At 46.8% G+C, this 17,582-nt stretch overlaps 13 non-coding genes across 13 annotated transcripts; all 13 read right to left on the bottom strand.

The window, feature by feature from the left end:
* Positions 1 to 597: 597 nt before the first annotated feature.
* On the bottom strand, positions 598 to 788 carry LOC142277894 (U2 spliceosomal RNA). Its single transcript, XR_012740983.1, has one exon. It is a non-coding gene; the product is annotated as a U2 spliceosomal RNA (small nuclear RNA).
* A 1,117-nt stretch (positions 789 to 1,905) lies between these two features.
* LOC142277893 (U2 spliceosomal RNA) lies at positions 1,906 to 2,096 on the bottom strand. The gene has a single exon (XR_012740982.1). It is a non-coding gene; the product is annotated as a U2 spliceosomal RNA (small nuclear RNA).
* A 1,117-nt stretch (positions 2,097 to 3,213) lies between these two features.
* LOC142277892 (U2 spliceosomal RNA) lies at positions 3,214 to 3,404 on the bottom strand. Its single transcript, XR_012740981.1, has one exon. It is a non-coding gene; the product is annotated as a U2 spliceosomal RNA (small nuclear RNA).
* A 1,117-nt stretch (positions 3,405 to 4,521) lies between these two features.
* On the bottom strand, positions 4,522 to 4,712 carry LOC142277814 (U2 spliceosomal RNA). The gene has a single exon (XR_012740920.1). It is a non-coding gene; the product is annotated as a U2 spliceosomal RNA (small nuclear RNA).
* A 1,117-nt stretch (positions 4,713 to 5,829) lies between these two features.
* LOC142277891 (U2 spliceosomal RNA) lies at positions 5,830 to 6,020 on the bottom strand. Its single transcript, XR_012740980.1, has one exon. It is a non-coding gene; the product is annotated as a U2 spliceosomal RNA (small nuclear RNA).
* Positions 6,021 to 7,137: 1,117 nt separating this feature from the next.
* LOC142277890 (U2 spliceosomal RNA) lies at positions 7,138 to 7,328 on the bottom strand. Its single transcript, XR_012740979.1, has one exon. It is a non-coding gene; the product is annotated as a U2 spliceosomal RNA (small nuclear RNA).
* Positions 7,329 to 8,445: 1,117 nt separating this feature from the next.
* On the bottom strand, positions 8,446 to 8,641 carry LOC142277846 (U2 spliceosomal RNA). Its single transcript, XR_012740947.1, has one exon. It is a non-coding gene; the product is annotated as a U2 spliceosomal RNA (small nuclear RNA).
* A 1,293-nt stretch (positions 8,642 to 9,934) lies between these two features.
* On the bottom strand, positions 9,935 to 10,125 carry LOC142277888 (U2 spliceosomal RNA). The gene has a single exon (XR_012740977.1). It is a non-coding gene; the product is annotated as a U2 spliceosomal RNA (small nuclear RNA).
* Positions 10,126 to 11,242: 1,117 nt separating this feature from the next.
* Positions 11,243 to 11,433, bottom strand: LOC142277887 (U2 spliceosomal RNA). Its single transcript, XR_012740976.1, has one exon. It is a non-coding gene; the product is annotated as a U2 spliceosomal RNA (small nuclear RNA).
* Positions 11,434 to 12,550: 1,117 nt separating this feature from the next.
* LOC142277835 (U2 spliceosomal RNA) lies at positions 12,551 to 12,734 on the bottom strand. Its single transcript, XR_012740937.1, has one exon. It is a non-coding gene; the product is annotated as a U2 spliceosomal RNA (small nuclear RNA).
* A 1,323-nt stretch (positions 12,735 to 14,057) lies between these two features.
* LOC142277886 (U2 spliceosomal RNA) lies at positions 14,058 to 14,248 on the bottom strand. The gene has a single exon (XR_012740975.1). It is a non-coding gene; the product is annotated as a U2 spliceosomal RNA (small nuclear RNA).
* A 1,117-nt stretch (positions 14,249 to 15,365) lies between these two features.
* On the bottom strand, positions 15,366 to 15,556 carry LOC142277809 (U2 spliceosomal RNA). Its single transcript, XR_012740915.1, has one exon. It is a non-coding gene; the product is annotated as a U2 spliceosomal RNA (small nuclear RNA).
* A 1,117-nt stretch (positions 15,557 to 16,673) lies between these two features.
* Positions 16,674 to 16,864, bottom strand: LOC142277885 (U2 spliceosomal RNA). Its single transcript, XR_012740974.1, has one exon. It is a non-coding gene; the product is annotated as a U2 spliceosomal RNA (small nuclear RNA).
* Positions 16,865 to 17,582: the final 718 nt, after the last annotated feature.

Here is a 17,582-nt window from a genome sequence, read left to right as displayed (position 1 = left end):
GCTTGTTTTCTAGGCAGCAGCGCTATTGTGATGTCATCGGGGGGCATTGTGACAAGCCGCCAGTGTTCCGTCTCTTCATGTTGTGCACTGTTCAAACCGAAAATACATCAACAGGCAGGCTACAGAAAAGCTTACTAACAAAGGTTAGAGAGGGGCTTTCTCAGAGGGCTTTTTACAGTTTGTCTATTCCCAATTAGCCGGTTTAGTATACTTAATGAAAGTACTAATTCTTTCATAGGCCGCCCATTCTTAGTATTTGACGTTCAGGTAACAACAGGTAACTTTATTTGGAGTGGAAGCAGAGAGATAACACCAGATGCCAATTGTAGATCCTCTCACACCTGTGGTCACTGCAGCATCTGACTCCACTTTGTCCAAAAGGGATCTATTCCATTCAATTACACATGATCTAGATTAGACTGACAACAAGATACTGCACGGGACATAGCAGAGTTGGTGAAGTTGAGTGGTGATGAGTTTGCTATTTGGATGAATAAAGCAAGTAAAAAGTGTGTTAGATAAAAATTCATTTCAATTCGCTAATCGGGCTAATATGAATCAGGTGAATCGAGTTCTGCTTTTGGAAACTGGGTTAAGAAGGGGTGCACCGTTCCTGGAGGTACTGCAATACCAGGTCAATGCGTGGAGTGGACAGAGCAAGCTCTTTTTCCATCTCCCTGTTCTAAAAATCCATTTAATATATGGTCCCCAGATAGGGGACGTATCAGATATTAAACTGATAAGAACAGATACTACACTTGATCTTAGCCAAAAGGCCGAGAAGCGATAACCAGAATTGGTTTGGGCCTCGAGTGGCACCCTGGCCTATGCCGGACACATCTTAGGGAGAGAGAGCGAGAGGGAGACAAACCCACGCCTACACAAGACATTTTGTCACCCAAGCCAACCCTTGAAAAGGCTGCTTTGCAGAGCAAAAACAAGAAGAATGGTGCGTTTTGCAGCCGCCGCCCACTGCAATGAATCTGAATAACTCCTCCTTTAGGGCGCAAGCAACTCCCCTCCCCCTTGCAGTCTTTCCAATTCACGATACAAAAAGACGGACAGGACAGGTTGCCTGACTTTCCGTCACTGCCACCCTTTGCCATCCTTACCCGTAGAAAGCCCTTTCATCATCCCCAAACCCTAATCTTTTCCCTTTCCTTCCCAGCCCCCAAACCCTGCCCTCTGTACCTTTCTCACCACCCGCTTCCCTTCTCCTGTCATCCCCCTACCACCCGGGAAAAAAAGAGATTGCCCCCTCCTTCCACTAGCCCACCCTCCCACCCAAAGAACAACTTCTTCTGCGCAGCTTGTTTTCTAGGCAGCAGCGCTATTGTGATGTCATCGGGGGGCATTGTGACAAGCCGCCAGTGTTCCGTCTCTTCATGTTGTGCACTGTTCAAACCGAAAATACATCAACAGGCAGGCTACAGAAAAGCTTACTAACAAAGGTTAGAGAGGGGCTTTCTCAGAGGGCTTTTTACAGTTTGTCTATTCCCAATTAGCCGGTTTAGTATACTTAATGAAAGTACTAATTCTTTCATAGGCCGCCCATTCTTAGTATTTGACGTTCAGGTAACAACAGGTAACTTTATTTGGAGTGGAAGCAGAGAGATAACACCAGATGCCAATTGTAGATCCTCTCACACCTGTGGTCACTGCAGCATCTGACTCCACTTTGTCCAAAAGGGATCTATTCCATTCAATTACACATGATCTAGATTAGACTGACAACAAGATACTGCACGGGACATAGCAGAGTTGGTGAAGTTGAGTGGTGATGAGTTTGCTATTTGGATGAATAAAGCAAGTAAAAAGTGTGTTAGATAAAAATTCATTTCAATTCGCTAATCGGGCTAATATGAATCAGGTGAATCGAGTTCTGCTTTTGGAAACTGGGTTAAGAAGGGGTGCACCGTTCCTGGAGGTACTGCAATACCAGGTCAATGCGTGGAGTGGACAGAGCAAGCTCTTTTTCCATCTCCCTGTTCTAAAAATCCATTTAATATATGGTCCCCAGATAGGGGACGTATCAGATATTAAACTGATAAGAACAGATACTACACTTGATCTTAGCCAAAAGGCCGAGAAGCGATAACCAGAATTGGTTTGGGCCTCGAGTGGCACCCTGGCCTATGCCGGACACATCTTAGGGAGAGAGAGCGAGAGGGAGACAAACCCACGCCTACACAAGACATTTTGTCACCCAAGCCAACCCTTGAAAAGGCTGCTTTGCAGAGCAAAAACAAGAAGAATGGTGCGTTTTGCAGCCGCCGCCCACTGCAATGAATCTGAATAACTCCTCCTTTAGGGCGCAAGCAACTCCCCTCCCCCTTGCAGTCTTTCCAATTCACGATACAAAAAGACGGACAGGACAGGTTGCCTGACTTTCCGTCACTGCCACCCTTTGCCATCCTTACCCGTAGAAAGCCCTTTCATCATCCCCAAACCCTAATCTTTTCCCTTTCCTTCCCAGCCCCCAAACCCTGCCCTCTGTACCTTTCTCACCACCCGCTTCCCTTCTCCTGTCATCCCCCTACCACCCGGGAAAAAAAGAGATTGCCCCCTCCTTCCACTAGCCCACCCTCCCACCCAAAGAACAACTTCTTCTGCGCAGCTTGTTTTCTAGGCAGCAGCGCTATTGTGATGTCATCGGGGGGCATTGTGACAAGCCGCCAGTGTTCCGTCTCTTCATGTTGTGCACTGTTCAAACCGAAAATACATCAACAGGCAGGCTACAGAAAAGCTTACTAACAAAGGTTAGAGAGGGGCTTTCTCAGAGGGCTTTTTACAGTTTGTCTATTCCCAATTAGCTGGTTTAGTATACTTAATGAAAGTACTAATTCTTTCATAGGCCGCCCATTCTTAGTATTTGACGTTCAGGTAACAACAGGTAACTTTATTTGGAGTGGAAGCAGAGAGATAACACCAGATGCCAATTGTAGATCCTCTCACACCTGTGGTCACTGCAGCATCTGACTCCACTTTGTCCAAAAGGGATCTATTCCATTCAATTACACATGATCTAGATTAGACTGACAACAAGATACTGCACGGGACATAGCAGAGTTGGTGAAGTTGAGTGGTGATGAGTTTGCTATTTGGATGAATAAAGCAAGTAAAAAGTGTGTTAGATAAAAATTCATTTCAATTCGCTAATCGGGCTAATATGAATCAGGTGAATCGAGTTCTGCTTTTGGAAACTGGGTTAAGAAGGGGTGCACCGTTCCTGGAGGTACTGCAATACCAGGTCAATGCGTGGAGTGGACAGAGCAAGCTCTTTTTCCATCTCCCTGTTCTAAAAATCCATTTAATATATGGTCCCCAGATAGGGGACGTATCAGATATTAAACTGATAAGAACAGATACTACACTTGATCTTAGCCAAAAGGCCGAGAAGCGATAACCAGAATTGGTTTGGGCCTCGAGTGGCACCCTGGCCTATGCCGGACACATCTTAGGGAGAGAGAGCGAGAGGGAGACAAACCCACGCCTACACAAGACATTTTGTCACCCAAGCCAACCCTTGAAAAGGCTGCTTTGCAGAGCAAAAACAAGAAGAATGGTGCGTTTTGCAGCCGCCGCCCACTGCAATGAATCTGAATAACTCCTCCTTTAGGGCGCAAGCAACTCCCCTCCCCCTTGCAGTCTTTCCAATTCACGATACAAAAAGACGGACAGGACAGGTTGCCTGACTTTCCGTCACTGCCACCCTTTGCCATCCTTACCCGTAGAAAGCCCTTTCATCATCCCCAAACCCTAATCTTTTCCCTTTCCTTCCCAGCCCCCAAACCCTGCCCTCTGTACCTTTCTCACCACCCGCTTCCCTTCTCCTGTCATCCCCCTACCACCCGGGAAAAAAAGAGATTGCCCCCTCCTTCCACTAGCCCACCCTCCCACCCAAAGAACAACTTCTTCTGCGCAGCTTGTTTTCTAGGCAGCAGCGCTATTGTGATGTCATCGGGGGGCATTGTGACAAGCCGCCAGTGTTCCGTCTCTTCATGTTGTGCACTGTTCAAACCGAAAATACATCAACAGGCAGGCTACAGAAAAGCTTACTAACAAAGGTTAGAGAGGGGCTTTCTCAGAGGGCTTTTTACAGTTTGTCTATTCCCAATTAGCCGGTTTAGTATACTTAATGAAAGTACTAATTCTTTCATAGGCCGCCCATTCTTAGTATTTGACGTTCAGGTAACAACAGGTAACTTTATTTGGAGTGGAAGCAGAGAGATAACACCAGATGCCAATTGTAGATCCTCTCACACCTGTGGTCACTGCAGCATCTGACTCCACTTTGTCCAAAAGGGATCTATTCCATTCAATTACACATGATCTAGATTAGACTGACAACAAGATACTGCACGGGACATAGCAGAGTTGGTGAAGTTGAGTGGTGATGAGTTTGCTATTTGGATGAATAAAGCAAGTAAAAAGTGTGTTAGATAAAAATTCATTTCAATTCGCTAATCGGGCTAATATGAATCAGGTGAATCGAGTTCTGCTTTTGGAAACTGGGTTAAGAAGGGGTGCACCGTTCCTGGAGGTACTGCAATACCAGGTCAATGCGTGGAGTGGACAGAGCAAGCTCTTTTTCCATCTCCCTGTTCTAAAAATCCATTTAATATATGGTCCCCAGATATGGGACGTATCAGATATTAAACTGATAAGAACAGATACTACACTTGATCTTAGCCAAAAGGCCGAGAAGCGATAACCAGAATTGGTTTGGGCCTCGAGTGGCACCCTGGCCTATGCCGGACACATCTTAGGGAGAGAGAGCGAGAGGGAGACAAACCCACTCCTACACAAGACATTTTGTCACCCAAGCCAACCCTTGAAAAGGCTGCTTTGCAGAGCAAAAACAAGAAGAATGGTGCGTTTTGCAGCCGCCGCCCACTGCAATGAATCTGAATAACTCCTCCTTTAGGGCGCAAGCAACTCCCCTCCCCCTTGCAGTCTTTCCAATTCACGATACAAAAAGACGGACAGGACAGGTTGCCTGACTTTCCGTCACTGCCACCCTTTGCCATCCTTACCCGTAGAAAGCCCTTTCATCATCCCCAAACCCTAATCTTTTCCCTTTCCTTCCCAGCCCCCAAACCCTGCCCTCTGTACCTTTCTCACCACCCGCTTCCCTTCTCCTGTCATCCCCCTACCACCCGGGAAAAAAAGAGATTGCCCCCTCCTTCCACTAGCCCACCCTCCCACCCAAAGAACAACTTCTTCTGCGCAGCTTGTTTTCTAGGCAGCAGCGCTATTGTGATGTCATCGGGGGGCATTGTGACAAGCCGCCAGTGTTCCGTCTCTTCATGTTGTGCACTGTTCAAACCGAAAATACATCAACAGGCAGGCTACAGAAAAGCTTACTAACAAAGGTTAGAGAGGGGCTTTCTCAGAGGGCTTTTTACAGTTTGTCTATTCCCAATTAGCCGGTTTAGTATACTTAATGAAAGTACTAATTCTTTCATAGGCCGCCCATTCTTAGTATTTGACGTTCAGGTAACAACAGGTAACTTTATTTGGAGTGGAAGCAGAGAGATAACACCAGATGCCAATTGTAGATCCTCTCACACCTGTGGTCACTGCAGCATCTGACTCCACTTTGTCCAAAAGGGATCTATTCCATTCAATTACACATGATCTAGATTAGACTGACAACAAGATACTGCACGGGACATAGCAGAGTTGGTGAAGTTGAGTGGTGATGAGTTTGCTATTTGGATGAATAAAGCAAGTAAAAAGTGTGTTAGATAAAAATTCATTTCAATTCGCTAATCGGGCTAATATGAATCAGGTGAATCGAGTTCTGCTTTTGGAAACTGGGTTAAGAAGGGGTGCACCGTTCCTGGAGGTACTGCAATACCAGGTCAATGCGTGGAGTGGACAGAGCAAGCTCTTTTTCCATCTCCCTGTTCTAAAAATCCATTTAATATATGGTCCCCAGATAGGGGACGTATCAGATATTAAACTGATAAGAACAGATACTACACTTGATCTTAGCCAAAAGGCCGAGAAGCGATAACCAGAATTGGTTTGGGCCTCGAGTGGCACCCTGGCCTATGCCGGACACATCTTAGGGAGAGAGAGCGAGAGGGAGACAAACCCACGCCTACACAAGACATTTTGTCACCCAAGCCAACCCTTGAAAAGGCTGCTTTGCAGAGCAAAAACAAGAAGAATGGTGCGTTTTGCAGCCGCCGCCCACTGCAATGAATCTGAATAACTCCTCCTTTAGGGCGCAAGCAACTCCCCTCCCCCTTGCAGTCTTTCCAATTCACGATACAAAAAGACGGACAGGACAGGTTGCCTGACTTTCCGTCACTGCCACCCTTTGCCATCCTTACCCGTAGAAAGCCCTTTCATCATCCCCAAACCCTAATCTTTTCCCTTTCCTTCCCAGCCCCCAAACCCTGCCCTCTGTACCTTTCTCACCACCCGCTTCCCTTCTCCTGTCATCCCCCTACCACCCGGGAAAAAAAGAGATTGCCCCCTCCTTCCACTAGCCCACCCTCCCACCCAAAGAACAACTTCTTCTGCGCAGCTTGTTTTCTAGGCAGCAGCGCTATTGTGATGTCATCGGGGGGCATTGTGACAAGCCGCCAGTGTTCCGTCTCTTCATGTTGTGCACTGTTCAAACCGAAAATACATCAACAGGCAGGCTACAGAAAAGCTTACTAACAAAGGTTAGAGAGGGGCTTTCTCAGAGGGCTTTTTACAGTTTGTCTATTCCCAATTAGCCGGTTTAGTATACTTAATGAAAGTACTAATTCTTTCATAGGCCGCCCATTCTTAGTATTTGACGTTCAGGTAACAACAGGTAACTTTATTTGGAGTGGAAGCAGAGAGATAACACCAGATGCCAATTGTAGATCCTCTCACACCTGTGGTCACTGCAGCATCTGACTCCACTTTGTCCAAAAGGGATCTATTCCATTCAATTACACATGATCTAGATTAGACTGACAACAAGATACTGCACGGGACATAGCAGAGTTGGTGAAGTTGAGTGGTGATGAGTTTGCTATTTGGATGAATAAAGCAAGTAAAAAGTGTGTTAGATAAAAATTCATTTCAATTCGCTAATCGGGCTAATATGAATCAGGTGAATCGAGTTCTGCTTTTGGAAACTGGGTTAAGAAGGGGTGCACCGTTCCTGGAGGTACTGCAATACCAGGTCAATGCGTGGAGTGGACAGAGCAAGCTCTTTTTCCATCTCCCTGTTCTAAAAATCCATTTAATATATGGTCCCCAGATAGGGGACGTATCAGATATTAAACTGATAAGAACAGATACTACACTTGATCTTAGCCAAAAGGCCGAGAAGCGATAACCAGAATTGGTTTGGGCCTCGAGTGGCACCCTGGCCTATGCCGGACACATCTTAGGGAGAGAGAGCGAGAGGGAGACAAACCCACGCCTACACAAGACATTTTGTCACCCAAGCCAACCCTTGAAAAGGCTGCTTTGCAGAGCAAAAACAAGAAGAATGGTGCGTTTTGCAGCCGCCGCCCACTGCAATGAATCTGAATAACTCCTCCTTTAGGGCGCAAGCAACTCCCCTCCCCCTTGCAGTCTTTCCAATTCACGATACAAAAAGACGGACAGGACAGGTTGCCTGACTTTCCGTCACTGCCACCCTTTGCCATCCTTACCCGTAGAAAGCCCTTTCATCATCCCCAAACCCTAATCTTTTCCCTTTCCTTCCCAGCCCCCAAACCCTGCCCTCTGTACCTTTCTCACCACCCGCTTCCCTTCTCCTGTCATCCCCCTACCACCCGGGAAAAAAAGAGATTGCCCCCTCCTTCCACTAGCCCACCCTCCCACCCAAAGAACAACTTCTTCTGCGCAGCTTGTTTTCTAGGCAGCAGCGCTATTGTGATGTCATCGGGGGGCATTGTGACAAGCCGCCAGTGTTCCGTCTCTTCATGTTGTGCACTGTTCAAACCGAAAATACATCAACAGGCAGGCTACAGAAAAGCTTACTAACAAAGGTTAGAGAGGGGCTTTCTCAGAGGGCTTTTTACAGTTTGTCTATTCCCAATTAGCCGGTTTAGTATACTTAATGAAAGTACTAATTCTTTCATAGGCCGCCCATTCTTAGTATTTGACGTTCAGGTAAATACAGGTAACTTTATTTGGAGTGGAAGCAGAGAGATAACACCAGATGCCAATTGTAGATCCTCTCACACCTGTGGTCACTGCAGCATCTGACTCCACTTTGTCCAAAAGGGATCTATTCCATTCAATTACACATGATCTAGATTAGACTGACAACAAGATACTGCACGGGACATAGCAGAGTTGGTGAAGTTGAGTGGTGATGAGTTTGCTATTTGGATGAATAAAGCAAGTAAAAAGTGTGTTAGATAAAAATTCATTTCAATTCGCTAATCGGGCTAATATGAATCAGGTGAATCGAGTTCTGCTTTTGGAAACTGGGTTAAGAAGGGGTGCACCGTTCCTGGAGGTACTGCAATACCAGGTCAATGCGTGGAGTGGACAGAGCAAGCTCTTTTTCCATCTCCCTGTTCTAAAAATCCATTTAATATATGGTCCCCAGATAGGGGACGTATCAGATATTAAACTGATAAGAACAGATTTTTTTTTTTTTTTTTTTTTGAAGGATGAGTTTGAAAATAATAAAGTGACCGCCTCTCGTTGCCCAGGTAACCGTCCGTCACAAGAGGGCTATGACATCCTACGATGCACACTCCCCCAAGGCCAGCAGTTGTGCAATACCCTGGCACCTTTCAGCACCAACCAAGGTAGTACCCTCCCAAACTACACTTGATCTTAGCCAAAAGGCCGAGAAGCGATAACCAGAATTGGTTTGGGCCTCGAGTGGCACCCTGGCCTATGCCGGACACATCTTAGGGAGAGAGAGCGAGAGGGAGACAAACCCACGCCTACACAAGACATTTTGTCACCCAAGCCAACCCTTGAAAAGGCTGCTTTGCAGAGCAAAAACAAGAAGAATGGTGCGTTTTGCAGCCGCCGCCCACTGCAATGAATCTGAATAACTCCTCCTTTAGGGCGCAAGCAACTCCCCTCCCCCTTGCAGTCTTTCCAATTCACGATACAAAAAGACGGACAGGACAGGTTGCCTGACTTTCCGTCACTGCCACCCTTTGCCATCCTTACCCGTAGAAAGCCCTTTCATCATCCCCAAACCCTAATCTTTTCCCTTTCCTTCCCAGCCCCCAAACCCTGCCCTCTGTACCTTTCTCACCACCCGCTTCCCTTCTCCTGTCATCCCCCTACCACCCGGGAAAAAAAGAGATTGCCCCCTCCTTCCACTAGCCCACCCTCCCACCCAAAGAACAACTTCTTCTGCGCAGCTTGTTTTCTAGGCAGCAGCGCTATTGTGATGTCATCGGGGGGCATTGTGACAAGCCGCCAGTGTTCCGTCTCTTCATGTTGTGCACTGTTCAAACCGAAAATACATCAACAGGCAGGCTACAGAAAAGCTTACTAACAAAGGTTAGAGAGGGGCTTTCTCAGAGGGCTTTTTACAGTTTGTCTATTCCCAATTAGCCGGTTTAGTATACTTAATGAAAGTACTAATTCTTTCATAGGCCGCCCATTCTTAGTATTTGACGTTCAGGTAACAACAGGTAACTTTATTTGGAGTGGAAGCAGAGAGATAACACCAGATGCCAATTGTAGATCCTCTCACACCTGTGGTCACTGCAGCATCTGACTCCACTTTGTCCAAAAGGGATCTATTCCATTCAATTACACATGATCTAGATTAGACTGACAACAAGATACTGCACGGGACATAGCAGAGTTGGTGAAGTTGAGTGGTGATGAGTTTGCTATTTGGATGAATAAAGCAAGTAAAAAGTGTGTTAGATAAAAATTCATTTCAATTCGCTAATCGGGCTAATATGAATCAGGTGAATCGAGTTCTGCTTTTGGAAACTGGGTTAAGAAGGGGTGCACCGTTCCTGGAGGTACTGCAATACCAGGTCAATGCGTGGAGTGGACAGAGCAAGCTCTTTTTCCATCTCCCTGTTCTAAAAATCCATTTAATATATGGTCCCCAGATAGGGGACGTATCAGATATTAAACTGATAAGAACAGATACTACACTTGATCTTAGCCAAAAGGCCGAGAAGCGATAACCAGAATTGGTTTGGGCCTCGAGTGGCACCCTGGCCTATGCCGGACACATCTTAGGGAGAGAGAGCGAGAGGGAGACAAACCCACGCCTACACAAGACATTTTGTCACCCAAGCCAACCCTTGAAAAGGCTGCTTTGCAGAGCAAAAACAAGAAGAATGGTGCGTTTTGCAGCCGCCGCCCACTGCAATGAATCTGAATAACTCCTCCTTTAGGGCGCAAGCAACTCCCCTCCCCCTTGCAGTCTTTCCAATTCACGATACAAAAAGACGGACAGGACAGGTTGCCTGACTTTCCGTCACTGCCACCCTTTGCCATCCTTACCCGTAGAAAGCCCTTTCATCATCCCCAAACCCTAATCTTTTCCCTTTCCTTCCCAGCCCCCAAACCCTGCCCTCTGTACCTTTCTCACCACCCGCTTCCCTTCTCCTGTCATCCCCCTACCACCCGGGAAAAAAAGAGATTGCCCCCTCCTTCCACTAGCCCACCCTCCCACCCAAAGAACAACTTCTTCTGCGCAGCTTGTTTTCTAGGCAGCAGCGCTATTGTGATGTCATCGGGGGGCATTGTGACAAGCCGCCAGTGTTCCGTCTCTTCATGTTGTGCACTGTTCAAACCGAAAATACATCAACAGGCAGGCTACAGAAAAGCTTACTAACAAAGGTTAGAGAGGGGCTTTCTCAGAGGGCTTTTTACAGTTTGTCTATTCCCAATTAGCCGGTTTAGTATACTTAATGAAAGTACTAATTCTTTCATAGGCCGCCCATTCTTAGTATTTGACGTTCAGGTAACAACAGGTAACTTTATTTGGAGTGGAAGCAGAGAGATAACACCAGATGCCAATTGTAGATCCTCTCACACCTGTGGTCACTGCAGCATCTGACTCCACTTTGTCCAAAAGGGATCTATTCCATTCAATTACACATGATCTAGATTAGACTGACAACAAGATACTGCACGGGACATAGCAGAGTTGGTGAAGTTGAGTGGTGATGAGTTTGCTATTTGGATGAATAAAGCAAGTAAAAAGTGCGTTAGATAAAAATTCATTTCAATTCGCTAATCGGGCTAATATGAATCAGGTGAATCGAGTTCTGCTTTTGGAAACTGGGTTAAGAAGGGGTGCACCGTTCCTGGAGGTACTGCAATACCAGGTCAATGCGTGGAGTGGACAGAGCAAGCTCTTTTTCCATCTCCCTGTTCTAAAAATCCATTTAATATATGGTCCCCAGATAGGGGACGTATCAGATATTAAACTGATAAGAACAGATACTACACTTGATCTTAGCCAAAAGGCCGAGAAGCGATAACCAGAATTGGTTTGGGCCTCGAGTGGCACCCTGGCCTATGCCGGACACATCTTAGGGAGAGAGAGCGAGAGGGAGACAAACCCACGCCTACACAAGACATTTTGTCACCCAAGCCAACCCTTGAAAAGGCTGCTTTGCAGAGCAAAAACAAGAAGAATGGTGCGTTTTGCAGCCGCCGCCCACTGCAATGAATCTGAATAACTCCTCCTTTAGGGCGCAAGCAACTCCCCTCCCCCTTGCAGTCTTTCCAATTCACGATACAAAAAGACGGACAGGACAGGTTGCCTGACTTTCCGTCACTGCCACCCTTTGCCATCCTTACCCGTAGAAAGCCCTTTCATCATCCCCAAACCCTAATCTTTTCCCTTTCCTTCCCAGCCCCCAAACCCTGCCCTCTGTACCTTTCTCACCACCCGCTTCCCTTCTCCTGTCATCCCCCTACCACCCGGGAAAAAAAGAGATTGCCCCCTCCTTCCACTAGCCCACCCTCCCACCCAAAGAACAACTTCTTCTGCGCAGCTTGTTTTCTAGGCAGCAGCGCTATTGTGATGTCATCGGGGGGCATTGTGACAAGCCGCCAGTGTTCCGTCTCTTCATGTTGTGCACTGTTCAAACCGAAAATACATCAACAGGCAGGCTACAGAAAAGCTTACTAACAAAGGTTAGAGAGGGGCTTTCTCAGAGGGCTTTTTACAGTTTGTCTATTCCCAATTAGCCGGTTTAGTATACTTAATGAAAGTACTAATTCTTTCATAGGCCGCCCATTCTTAGTATTTGACGTTCAGGTAACAACAGGTAACTTTATTTGGAGTGGAAGCAGAGAGATAACACCAGATGCCAATTGTAGATCCTCTCACACCTGTGGTCACTGCAGCATCTGACTCCACTTTGTCCAAAAGGGATCTATTCCATTCAATTACACATGATCTAGATTAGACTGACAACAAGATACTGCACGGGACATAGCAGAGTTGGTGAAGTTGAGTGGTGATGAGTTTGCTATTTGGATGAATAAAGCAAGTAAAAAGTGTGTTAGATAAAAATTCATTTCAATTCGCTAATCGGGCTAATATGAATCAGGTGAATCGAGTTCTGCTTTTGGAAACTGGGTTAAGAAGGGGTGCACCGTTCCTGGAGGTACTGCAATACCAGGTCAATGCGTGGAGTGGACAGAGCAAGCTCTTTTTCCATCTCCCTGTTCTAAAAATCCATTTAATATATGGTCCCCAGATAGGGGACGTATCAGATATTAAACTGATAAGAACAGATGAGATTTCATCCGCAAATTCCAGAAACAGTCATCGGCCACCACACAAAAGCGCAGTGCCGCAGGTGATCGCCTCCCGAGCCCAGGAACCACCAGCCACAAGGGGGACGTAAGCACCAAAAGGCGCAACAATCCCCAAGGCCAGCGGTTGTGCAAGCCCGGGCCCCTCCCAGCCAAGACCAAGGCAAACCCAATGAAGGGACTACACTTGATCTTAGCCAAAAGGCCGAGAAGCGATAACCAGAATTGGTTTGGGCCTCGAGTGGCACCCTGGCCTATGCCGGACACATCTTAGGGAGAGAGAGCGAGAGGGAGACAAACCCACGCCTACACAAGACATTTTGTCACCCAAGCCAACCCTTGAAAAGGCTGCTTTGCAGAGCAAAAACAAGAAGAATGGTGCGTTTTGCAGCCGCCGCCCACTGCAATGAATCTGAATAACTCCTCCTTTAGGGCGCAAGCAACTCCCCTCCCCCTTGCAGTCTTTCCAATTCACGATACAAAAAGACGGACAGGACAGGTTGCCTGACTTTCCGTCACTGCCACCCTTTGCCATCCTTACCCGTAGAAAGCCCTTTCATCATCCCCAAACCCTAATCTTTTCCCTTTCCTTCCCAGCCCCCAAACCCTGCCCTCTGTACCTTTCTCACCACCCGCTTCCCTTCTCCTGTCATCCCCCTACCACCCGGGAAAAAAAGAGATTGCCCCCTCCTTCCACTAGCCCACCCTCCCACCCAAAGAACAACTTCTTCTGCGCAGCTTGTTTTCTAGGCAGCAGCGCTATTGTGATGTCGTCGGGGGGCATTGTGACAAGCCGCCAGTGTTCCGTCTCTTCATGTTGTGCACTGTTCAAACCGAAAATACATCAACAGGCAGGCTACAGAAAAGCTTACTAACAAAGGTTAGAGAGGGGCTTTCTCAGAGGGCTTTTTACAGTTTGTCTATTCCCAATTAGCCGGTTTAGTATACTTAATGAAAGTACTAATTCTTTCATAGGCCGCCCATTCTTAGTATTTGACGTTCAGGTAACAACAGGTAACTTTATTTGGAGTGGAAGCAGAGAGATAACACCAGATGCCAATTGTAGATCCTCTCACACCTGTGGTCACTGCAGCATCTGACTCCACTTTGTCCAAAAGGGATCTATTCCATTCAATTACACATGATCTAGATTAGACTGACAACAAGATACTGCACGGGACATAGCAGAGTTGGTGAAGTTGAGTGGTGATGAGTTTGCTATTTGGATGAATAAAGCAAGTAAAAAGTGTGTTAGATAAAAATTCATTTCAATTCGCTAATCGGGCTAATATGAATCAGGTGAATCGAGTTCTGCTTTTGGAAACTGGGTTAAGAAGGGGTGCACCGTTCCTGGAGGTACTGCAATACCAGGTCAATGCGTGGAGTGGACAGAGCAAGCTCTTTTTCCATCTCCCTGTTCTAAAAATCCATTTAATATATGGTCCCCAGATAGGGGACGTATCAGATATTAAACTGATAAGAACAGATACTACACTTGATCTTAGCCAAAAGGCCGAGAAGCGATAACCAGAATTGGTTTGGGCCTCGAGTGGCACCCTGGCCTATGCCGGACACATCTTAGGGAGAGAGAGCGAGAGGGAGACAAACCCACGCCTACACAAGACATTTTGTCACCCAAGCCAACCCTTGAAAAGGCTGCTTTGCAGAGCAAAAACAAGAAGAATGGTGCGTTTTGCAGCCGCCGCCCACTGCAATGAATCTGAATAACTCCTCCTTTAGGGCGCAAGCAACTCCCCTCCCCCTTGCAGTCTTTCCAATTCACGATACAAAAAGACGGACAGGACAGGTTGCCTGACTTTCCGTCACTGCCACCCTTTGCCATCCTTACCCGTAGAAAGCCCTTTCATCATCCCCAAACCCTAATCTTTTCCCTTTCCTTCCCAGCCCCCAAACCCTGCCCTCTGTACCTTTCTCACCACCCGCTTCCCTTCTCCTGTCATCCCCCTACCACCCGGGAAAAAAAGAGATTGCCCCCTCCTTCCACTAGCCCACCCTCCCACCCAAAGAACAACTTCTTCTGCGCAGCTTGTTTTCTAGGCAGCAGCGCTATTGTGATGTCATCGGGGGGCATTGTGACAAGCCGCCAGTGTTCCGTCTCTTCATGTTGTGCACTGTTCAAACCGAAAATACATCAACAGGCAGGCTACAGAAAAGCTTACTAACAAAGGTTAGAGAGGGGCTTTCTCAGAGGGCTTTTTACAGTTTGTCTATTCCCAATTAGCCGGTTTAGTATACTTAATGAAAGTACTAATTCTTTCATAGGCCGCCCATTCTTAGTATTTGACGTTCAGGTAACAACAGGTAACTTTATTTGGAGTGGAAGCAGAGAGATAACACCAGATGCCAATTGTAGATCCTCTCACACCTGTGGTCACTGCAGCATCTGACTCCACTTTGTCCAAAAGGGATCTATTCCATTCAATTACACATGATCTAGATTAGACTGACAACAAGATACTGCACGGGACATAGCAGAGTTGGTGAAGTTGAGTGGTGATGAGTTTGCTATTTGGATGAATAAAGCAAGTAAAAAGTGTGTTAGATAAAAATTCATTTCAATTCGCTAATCGGGCTAATATGAATCAGGTGAATCGAGTTCTGCTTTTGGAAACTGGGTTAAGAAGGGGTGCACCGTTCCTGGAGATACTGCAATACCAGGTCAATGCGTGGAGTGGACAGAGCAAGCTCTTTTTCCATCTCCCTGTTCTAAAAATCCATTTAATATATGGTCCCCAGATAGGGGACGTATCAGATATTAAACTGATAAGAACAGATACTACACTTGATCTTAGCCAAAAGGCCGAGAAGCGATAACCAGAATTGGTTTGGGCCTCGAGTGGCACCCTGGCCTATGCCGGACACATCTTAGGGAGAGAGAGCGAGAGGGAGACAAACCCACGCCTACACAAGACATTTTGTCACCCAAGCCAACCCTTGAAAAGGCTGCTTTGCAGAGCAAAAACAAGAAGAATGGTGCGTTTTGCAGCCGCCGCCCACTGCAATGAATCTGAATAACTCCTCCTTTAGGGCGCAAGCAACTCCCCTCCCCCTTGCAGTCTTTCCAATTCACGATACAAAAAGACGGACAGGACAGGTTGCCTGACTTTCCGTCACTGCCACCCTTTGCCATCCTTACCCGTAGAAAGCCCTTTCATCATCCCCAAACCCTAATCTTTTCCCTTTCCTTCCCAGCCCCCAAACCCTGCCCTCTGTACCTTTCTCACCACCCGCTTCCCTTCTCCTGTCATCCCCCTACCACCCGGGAAAAAAAGAGATTGCCCCCTCCTTCCACTAGCCCACCCTCCCACCCAAAGAACAACTTCTTCTGCGCAGCTTGTTTTCTAGGCAGCAGCGCTATTGTGATGTCATCGGGGGGCATTGTGACAAGCCGCCAGTGTTCCGTCTCTTCACGTTGTGCACTGTTCAAACCGAAAATACATCAACAGGCAGGCTACAGAAAAGCTTACTAACAAAGGTTAGAGAGGGGCTTTCTCAGAGGGCTTTTTACAGTTTGTCTATTCCCAATTAGCCGGTTTAGTATACTTAATGAAAGTACTAATTCTTTCATAGGCCGCCCATTCTTAGTATTTGACGTTCAGGTAACAACAGGTAACTTTATTTGGAGTGGAAGCAGAGAGATAACACCAGATGCCAATTGTAGATCCTCTCACACCTGTGGTCACTGCAGCATCTGACTCCACTTTGTCCAAAAGGGATCTATTCCATTCAATTACACATGATCTAGATTAGACTGACAACAAGATACTGCACGGGACATAGCAGAGTTGGTGAAGTTGAGTGGTGATGAGTTTGCTATTTGGATGAATAAAGCAAGTAAAAAGTGTGTTAGATAAAAATTCATTTCAATTCGCTAATCAGGCTAATATGAATCAGGTGAATCGAGTTCTGCTTTTGGAAACTGGGTTAAGAAGGGGTGCACCGTTCCTGGAGGTACTGCAATACCAGGTCAATGCGTGGAGTGGACAGAGCAAGCTCTTTTTCCATCTCCCTGTTCTAAAAATCCATTTAATATATGGTCCCCAGATAGGGGACGTATCAGATATTAAACTGATAAGAACAGATACTACACTTGATCTTAGCCAAAAGGCCGAGAAGCGATAACCAGAATTGGTTTGGGCCTCGAGTGGCACCCTGGCCTATGCCGGACACATCTTAGGGAGAGAGAGCGAGAGGGAGACAAACCCACGCCTACACAAGACATTTTGTCACCCAAGCCAACCCTTGAAAAGGCTGCTTTGCAGAGCAAAAACAAGAAGAATGGTGCGTTTTGCAGCCGCCGCCCACTGCAATGAATCTGAATAACTCCTCCTTTAGGGCGCAAGCAACTCCCCTCCCCCTTGCAGTCTTTCCAATTCACGATACAAAAAGACGGACAGGACAGGTTGCCTGACTTTCCGTCACTGCCACCCTTTGCCATCCTTACCCGTAGAAAGCCCTTTCATCATCCCCAAACCCTAATCTTTTCCCTTTCCTTCCCAGCCCCCAAACCCTGCCCTCTGTACCTTTCTCACCACCCGCTTCCCTTCTCCTGTCATCCCCCTACCACCCGGGAAAAAAAGAGATTGCCCCCTCCTTCCACTAGCCCACCCTCCCACCCAAAGAACAACTTCTTCTGCGCAGCTTGTTTTCTAGGCAGCAGCGCTATTGTGATGTCATCGGGGGGCATTGTGACAAGCCGCCAGTGTTCCGTCTCTTCATGTTGTGCACTGTTCAAACCGAAAATACATCAACAGGCAGGCTACAGAAAAGCTTACTAACAAAGGTTAGAGAGGGGCTTTCTCAGAGGGCTTTTTACAGTTTGTCTATTCCCAATTAGC

Source organism: Anomaloglossus baeobatrachus, unplaced genomic scaffold (assembly GCF_048569485.1).
Source record: "Anomaloglossus baeobatrachus isolate aAnoBae1 unplaced genomic scaffold, aAnoBae1.hap1 Scaffold_413, whole genome shotgun sequence".
NCBI classification, from domain to species: domain Eukaryota; kingdom Metazoa; phylum Chordata; class Amphibia; order Anura; family Aromobatidae; genus Anomaloglossus; species Anomaloglossus baeobatrachus.
Note: the sequence above shows the minus strand (reverse complement) of the source record. Positions and strands in the feature narration are given on the sequence as shown.